Raw genomic sequence first — 8103 nt, forward strand, 5'->3', positions numbered from 1 at the left:
ATATTATACTGCTCATTCATTTTTTATTTATCTGTGCTTTTCTTCATCTCCTTAAGCATTTTTTGATCCCATTTTAAAGGCATTGTTTGGTGTGTCCATATTCTCATCTTTGTTGTTTTCTGTATTTTTTTCCTCTTCCTTTGGATGAGCCATCATTTCCTATTTATTTGTTTTTCTTCTACTCTTTTGTTGAACATGGTATATTTCAATATTTTAAAATGCTAACTCTGGGATTTACTCCATGAGAGGTCTGTTTCTTGGTTTTGTAACTAGCTAATGATAAGACAGAAATGTTCCTGAGCTTCAAAACTCCTATAAGGAAGGTGTATCCTAGGTGAAAGTACAGTGTAGGTTTTGCCCTGTCTTACTGGCCTTCTGTATTATCCTGGGCTTTGCTTGTTAGTTATTTTGGAATTTCCCTGTTTACTGGAGTTTGGTTGTCCTCTCTGATTCTCAGGGGATACAACTTCCTTGGTCAGGTATCTAAATCCAGCAATCCTTTGCCGCTATAATTTTTCATAGTCCTTTCATTGTCTCATGCTTATTTTCTCTGGAGGGCAAATTGTGGGAAGAATATCACCTCAGGGAGGACTTTTCCAATTTAGACTTTCTTAATCAAAACATGCCCAGGGACCCACTAAGGGGGCACAGCCCAGCTCCAAAGTGCCATGCAGATGGGGTCAGGAAGGGCACCAAAACTTTCAAATGCCTCCCCAAAGCTGAGCTTTCCAGGCCTGCTGAGCAAAAGCAGCCCTTTTGTTAATTTTCCCCTGCCACCAGAGGAAGTCCTGTTTCTTTAAACCTCCACTGCCTCTGTTCTTGTCCAGGGAAGGTTGGGACAATTGCTGCCACCCAGCTCTGTTCTTTAGGATGAAGATTTTTATGTAACTTTATGTGCACAAAATATGTGTCAATTTGGATATATTATGACCCAAGAGAATGCCATGTTCTTTAATGCAATCTTGTGGGGGCAGACTTTAATCTCTTTGATTAGGGTGAGGCATGTTGATTGAATGTTTTCATGGACATTTAACTCACTGAACTGTACATGAAACTTTTGATTGGATTATTTCCATGGAGGTGTGGACATGCCCATTCAGTGTGGGTCTTGATTAGTTTACTGGAGTCCTTTAAAAACAATGGCATTGGCCCAGACACTTGCTGGCTGTCACTTGGAGATGCAGAAGGAAGGACATTTGGAGATGTTAGCCTATATTTTGCTCTTGAGAAGATGAGAGGTCAAAATGCCCCAAGGGCAGCTGATAAAAACTTTCAGAGAGAGGGATGCTTGCTGTTGCTTAGAGATGCTTTGAGATGCTAGCCCAGATTTGCTCCAGAGAAGTTAAGCTAAGTATGCAAAGAAGCTGAGAGAATAGTTGAAACACAACACAGAATCAGGAGACACCAGCCACAGGCCTTCTCAGCTAATGTAGATTTTCCATATGCCATCAGACATTTCATTAGTGAAGGTAACCTGCTCTTGGTGTCTTAGTTTGGACAGTTTTATGGCCTTAGGAATGTAACTTTGTAACCAAATAAATCTTCTGTATAGAAGCCAATCCATTTCTGGCATTTAGCATAATGGCAGCTTAGCAAACTGGAACACCATATATAAAAAAATCTTAGAAATCAATAAAAAACACAAATAATCAAATTTTTTAAATGAGCAAAAGGCATGGAAAGACATTTCTCCAAGGGAATGATTAAAATGCACATAAAAAGATGCTCAAAATCATTAGCTATTTGGGAAATTTAAATAAAAACTACAGTATGATATTATTTCACATCCACTAGAATAGTTACTATTAAACAAAAACAGAAAATAGTAAGTATTGATGAGCTTGTGGAGAAATAGTAACTTATTCAATGCTAATGGCAATGTAAAATTGTGCTGCTTCTGTGGAAGGCTATTTAGTATTTCATCAGAAAGCTAAGTATAGAATTCCCATATGACCCAGCAATCCCACTGCTAGGAATGTACCCAAAAGCATTGAAAGCAGTGTCTTGAACAGATACATGCACAATGAAATTCACAGGAGCATTTTTCAAAATGTCCAGAAGATGGAAACAACTCAAGTGTCCATCAACCAGTGAATGGACAAATAATTATGTTATGTACAAAAAACGGAATATTATTCAGCAATAAAAAGGAATGAAGTTCTGATATGTGTGACAATGTGGATGAGCACTGAAGAAGACATAATGTTGAGTGAAACAAGCCATACACAAAAGGACAAATATTGCTTGATCTCACTGATATGAAATAACTTGAATAAGCAAATTAAGAGTCAGAGTCTAGACTATAGGTTACCGGGGCTTGATTGGGCATAAGAAATGGGGAATTTATGCTAAAATTGTACAAAAATTCTATGTGGATTGATTGAAATATTTTGTAATGAATGTTGATTGAGGATAGCAAAGCATTGTGAATGTAATTAACAGCACTGAATTATATATATATGAATGTGATTAAAATCACAAATTTTAGGTCATTTATATTTTACTGGTTAAGAGTTAAAAAATATATAGAATTATACAAAACAATGAGCCCTATTATAAATAATGAACTACAGAAAATAATACAATCACAAAACTATTTTCTCATGTATTATAACAGTTTTACCACATTAATGCATGGTGTTAATAATAAGGCAGTGTGTGGGAACTCTCTACTTTTTATGTTTTATGCATGATATTTCTGTAAATCCACTTCTCTAATCCCCAAAAAATGATTAGTACAAAATGTGAAAAGGGAAATAAAAGGACTTTGAGACCTTGGAAGAGAGTTGCAGTGGGTTGAAGGTATTCCATCTTTCCTTTTCCACTATATATTTCTATACCCTGCATCCCCAAGCCCTTCTTATTGCTGGTCAAATTTCTCCATAACTTTACATTTCCTACACTGATAAATATTTAAAGCAGACTATCTGATCATCTTGGGTATATCACAGACATAGGACGGACAACATTTTGGGGGGTTAACTCTTCCTCTGATGCAAGAAAAGACCTTTTCCCCTGACTTCCACACAGCCCTCTGACCCAGCTCCTTCTCAGCTCCATTTCTCAGCCCATCAATTTGTGCCTTCCAACAAACCTCCAGATCATTTTCCAGAGAGTTTCAATTAGCTCCTGGTTGATACCACATTGGGTCCTCCTGTGTTCTGTACTCTACAAATGCTGGGATTCAAAGAAATCCCATATGTGAGCAACCTCCCTATTAAGTTGCTTTCAGATTCAATTCTGTTTTACTCTAGATTTCCAAATCACTGTGTCCTTCTAAATATTTAGAATATATTGTAAGCAAAGAACATGAATAAATTAATGCTGTTGAGAACTGGGATTCTCTATGATGTTGGAGTGAGATAGAATCCAGGAATGCATAAGAACTTCATGGTGTTTTATTAGAAATGGAGGTATCACTATCAATATATGATTCTTTTAAAATATATTTCCTAACCCTCTCCACTGAAAGAGACCAGAAACTATGATATGCAAAAAGCAATGGGCACACATTTCCCAGATGTTATTTTCTCTATAGAATTGACTGGTTTAAAGAACAGGGGCTTCTTGGTGAATAAGCTGATGTCAGACAAAGGGGAAAAAAATGAAGAACATCCTTTTGGGCCCACAGGTGAGAAAGTGCTTAAACACTGAGGAATCATATCAAAATGACACAAGGGCCAGCTTTAAGGAAAGTATACATGTCAATTATGGGCAATTTGATCATCAAAAAATGGCACTATTGAAGATTTTTGCAAGAATATCCATAGAATACCAGATAGTTAAAAATAGTGAGTTCAATGCCATTCCTAAAAAGTCTCTACAAGATGTTTTTCAGATATAGTAAACTTTTCTTAAAATTTATAAAAAAAGGCAAAGGAACTAAATATCTAATGCAATGCTGAAAAGAAGAACAAAGTAGGAGGAATCACATCACCCATATTAGGATGCACTACAAAGCTGGAGTGTGAAGTTATATTTTGTTTGTCAACTATGTTGGAATATTATGTCCAGAAATTTAATTAAAAACTAGCATGGATGTTTCTGAGAAGGTATTTTTCAGATGTGAATAACATCTACAATCAATTGACTTTAAGAAAAACAGTTCACCCTTGCTAATATGGGTGGGCCACAGCCAAGTACTGGAATGCCTTCAGAGCAAGAATTGTGGTTTACACAAAAGAAGAAATTTTGTCTCAAGACTACACCCTCTCTTCCTTTGTAAGTTTCCAGCCTATGCATTTCAGTCTGAAAACTTCAACATCACTCTTGTATTTCAGATGAATACACTAGCACCTCCCAGATATATAAAGGGTCTAGTGTCTGAATCAGTCAAAGCATTTTCCATTACAGAACAGCACATGGCAGGGTTTGTGAATCTTCAGTGTTTTCTGCAGGTGCAGGAGGTGGGCTCCTTCTCCAAGCCTAAGTGTGTCTGGGGCACCTCTTCCCACAACCATGCTGCACTAATTGGTGGTAGCAGATGAGGAAGAGCACCTTCCTCCTTGATCCAGGATATCCTTCCTGATTCTGAATGCTCAGGAAGTTTAGGTGCCTGCACCAGTGACAAAGCTGAGAATTCTTTCACCTTGGTGGTCACTCATCTCAGCAGCTTGAGTTTGCACCATACCATGAAGGCAAATTTCTACGATTGAATATTGAGTGGTAGGAAAGAAGAGAAGAAACATGAGGAAGAAGAATCCTCATAGTGGCTGTTTTAACTGAGATAGTAATGCCCAAGCTGAGAGCTACTCATGTCCTCAGCTAGGAGAGTAGGCCTGCATTGGACCTAGAGAGGCAGGAAATGGCCTGACAGAGGCACTTATGAAGCCAGGATGTTTCTGGGTGAGATAATAATAATTCTGAAAGTTCCAGGCAGGCTTCCATTAGAGACAAATCCAACAGAAGCATGTCTTATCCCAGGACACTCATTGCACAACCTTCTACAACTAACTTCAACTGTCTTAGAACTTCATGCTCCATCTGCAATAAGAGGCCAATAAAAAGCTGTTCTTATAGGCTGTACTGCTCTCTATTTACTACATTATACTCATAACAAGATTAATATGGATTAAAAATAGCATTTCCTCTGGAGGGAGGAGGATGCATTTTAGGATACCTAACTTATGCTCAGAAAATAATTTCTTCTTTTTCTCAATAAATGTTGAAGTTGAGAAGCAAGTAAAAGGGTTGGGATTAATGCAGGCAAATGAAACTAAAGTTTGTCCTCTGGCGTCTCTTTTAAGGAGGTGGAAAGAAGCCAGTCAATGTTGCTTAAAAGACAGTAACTAAATAAGAATTCTAAGGAAAACAAACAAGGGTCTGAGGTAGAAATAAAGGAAGAGAACACTCCATGTGGAGAATGGAGACCTCCCTGAGGAGGTGACATGAAGCTTAGCAATGAAGGACAAGCAGCAAGAGGCAGTGTCAGGTGGGGGAGGGAGAGAAGGCACAGGCCCAAATAAATTATACAGAAAAATCTGGGTATGTTACAGAAACCGGTAGAAGACTATGCATTTGGAATTGAGTGAGGGTGGAAGAGAGGGGCTATGTGATTTTGAAGATGTGAGCAGGGCAGGAGGCTTCAGGGAAGAGAATTCAGATTTTTGTTTTAAGAGAAATTGAGAGTATTTCATGTCACCTAAATATGTTCTTCAACAGCATATGCGTTCAATAGTTTATCATGGAAGCAGTTTGGGATCTGTCCCTACCTCTGGAGCAAATCTGATGCCAGACAGAGAGAGCACCTGATGCTTTACTATAAAGTAGACTGAGAAGAGGGTCGTGCAATTGCCCAGTCCCCTAAAATATTCACACATATTCAGATGGGAGGAGGTGGGGGGACACTGGGAGAGGGTGAGGAAGACACAGATGTAGAGGCCATTCTCACTTAAACTTTTGTTTCCTTCAAGGTGTGTTGAAAAAGATTAGGGCCTCACAGAATTTTGGGCCAGCTGGAAACACAGAAATTGATCACCTAGACAGTGTCAATGTAACTATAGGATCTACACAGAAGGACACAGACATCTGCATACAAATGCCATGGTAATGATGAATGGGTCATGCATGGTGTGCCAGTTTGAAACTGTTATGGACCCCAGAAGGTCCATGGTATTTTAATCAAATCTTGTGGGGAGGGAAATTTAGAATGAATATTTCCATGAAGATTGATGCCACCCAGTCAGGCTGGGTCTTAATTAGATCACTGGAGTCCTTTAAGGGAGATCACAGAGAGAAGTTGAGAGAGATATTTTGGAGAGAAGCTAAGCTATGTAATTCAGAGTTTGCCCCCAGGAAAAGATAAGAGCTAACACAGACACAGACACTTGGAGATGCAGTCAGAAAGACATTTGGAGATGCTAAGCTAAGAGATGAAGCCCAGAGTTTTCCCCAGTAGAGTGGAGGGGATTCTCAGATGCTTAGAGAGAAACAAACCAGGAGAAACAAGCAGAGAGCTGAGAGAAGCTAAGAGAGACAGAAGGCCAGTGACATTTTGGAGAAAGATATTTTGAGACACAACCTAAGAGCAAAAGACCATAAGATGCCAACCACATGCCTTTCCAGCTGACAGAGGTGTTCCAGAAGCCATCAGATTTTCTTTGGCAAAGGTATCTTCTTGTTGATGCCTTAACTTGGATACTTACATCCTTAGAACTGTAAATTTGTAACCTAATAAATCCCTTTTATAAAAGCCAATCCATTTCTGATATTTTGCATAATGGCAGCTCTAGTGAACTGGAATGCATGGGTTTGCACATGGCCACATACTGGTCTTAAGTAGGGGGATTGTAAATCATGGTTTGACACAACTGTCCCAGTTTCACATATGGTCAATGTCTCTCCTCTGATTATCACTACCTTTAACTCTCAAAAAGAATGAAATCTATCTTAGGGACAGTGATGATTAGGTTCATGTATTATCTTGGTCAGATGATGGTGCCCAAGTGTCTGGTCAAGCAAGGAGTGGCCTAACAGATAATGCAAGAATATTTGTGGCTTGATAATAAACCAGAAGGCTGCTTTATTAAATCATCAGTCAATTGATTTAATCTGTCTGATTACATCAATGCAGGGAGTGTCTTCTGCAATGAGAGAATTCAATCATCTAGATTTAATCCAATCACTTGAAGATTTCTACAGGAGGAGAGAGAGAAATTTTACTTTTCTTCAGCCAGCCAACCTCTCCTGGGAAATTCATTGAACTCTCTTATCACAGTGACAGCTCACAGCCTACCCCTTGGAATTTCTCTTCAGCTAGCTAGACCCTCTTGGGGAGTTCACCAAAGAACTTCATTGGAATTGCCAGCTCAATGCCTGACCTACAGAGTTTGGACTCATGCATCCTGACTTAAGGAATTTGTTTTTTAATTCATTTTTATTGAGTTATATTCACATACCATGCAGTCATACAAAGCATGCATTCAATTGTGCTGTGTTCATCACCAAAATTAATTTTTGACATTTTCATTACCACACACACAAAAATAGTAAGAATAAAAATTAAAGTGAAAAAGAACAATTAAAGTAAAAAAGAACACTGGGTGCCTTTTATTTCCCCCATTTTTCTACTCATCCATCCAAACACTGGACAAAGGGGAGTTTGGTGCATATGGCTTTCCCAATCACATTGTCGCCCATCATAAGTTACATTTTTATACAATTGTCTTCAGGTTTCATGGGTTCTGGGTTGTAGTTTGATAGTTTCAGGTATTTACTGCTAGCTATTACAATTCATTAGAACCTAAAAAGGGTTGTCTGTACTGTGCATAAGAGTGCCCACCAGTCTGACCTCTCAGCTCCTTTTAGAATCTCTCTGTCAATGAAGCTTATTTTATTTCCTTTCACATCCCCCTTTTGGTCAGGAAGATGTTCTCCATCCCATGATGCCAGGTCTAGTTTCCTCCCCAGGAGTCATATTCCATACTGACAGGGATATTTACTAGCCTGGGTGTCAGATCCCACATAGGGGGGAGGGCAGTGATTTCACCTGCCAAGTTGGTTTAGCTAGAGAGAGAGGACCACACCTGAGCAACCAAGAGGCATTTGGGAAGAGGCTCTTAGGCATAATTATAGGCAGGCATAGCCTCTCCTTTGCAGCAACAG

This window comes from Choloepus didactylus (genome assembly GCF_015220235.1).
Source record: "Choloepus didactylus isolate mChoDid1 chromosome 11 unlocalized genomic scaffold, mChoDid1.pri SUPER_11_unloc1, whole genome shotgun sequence".
In the NCBI taxonomy this organism is placed as follows: Eukaryota; Metazoa; Chordata; class Mammalia; order Pilosa; family Megalonychidae; genus Choloepus; species Choloepus didactylus.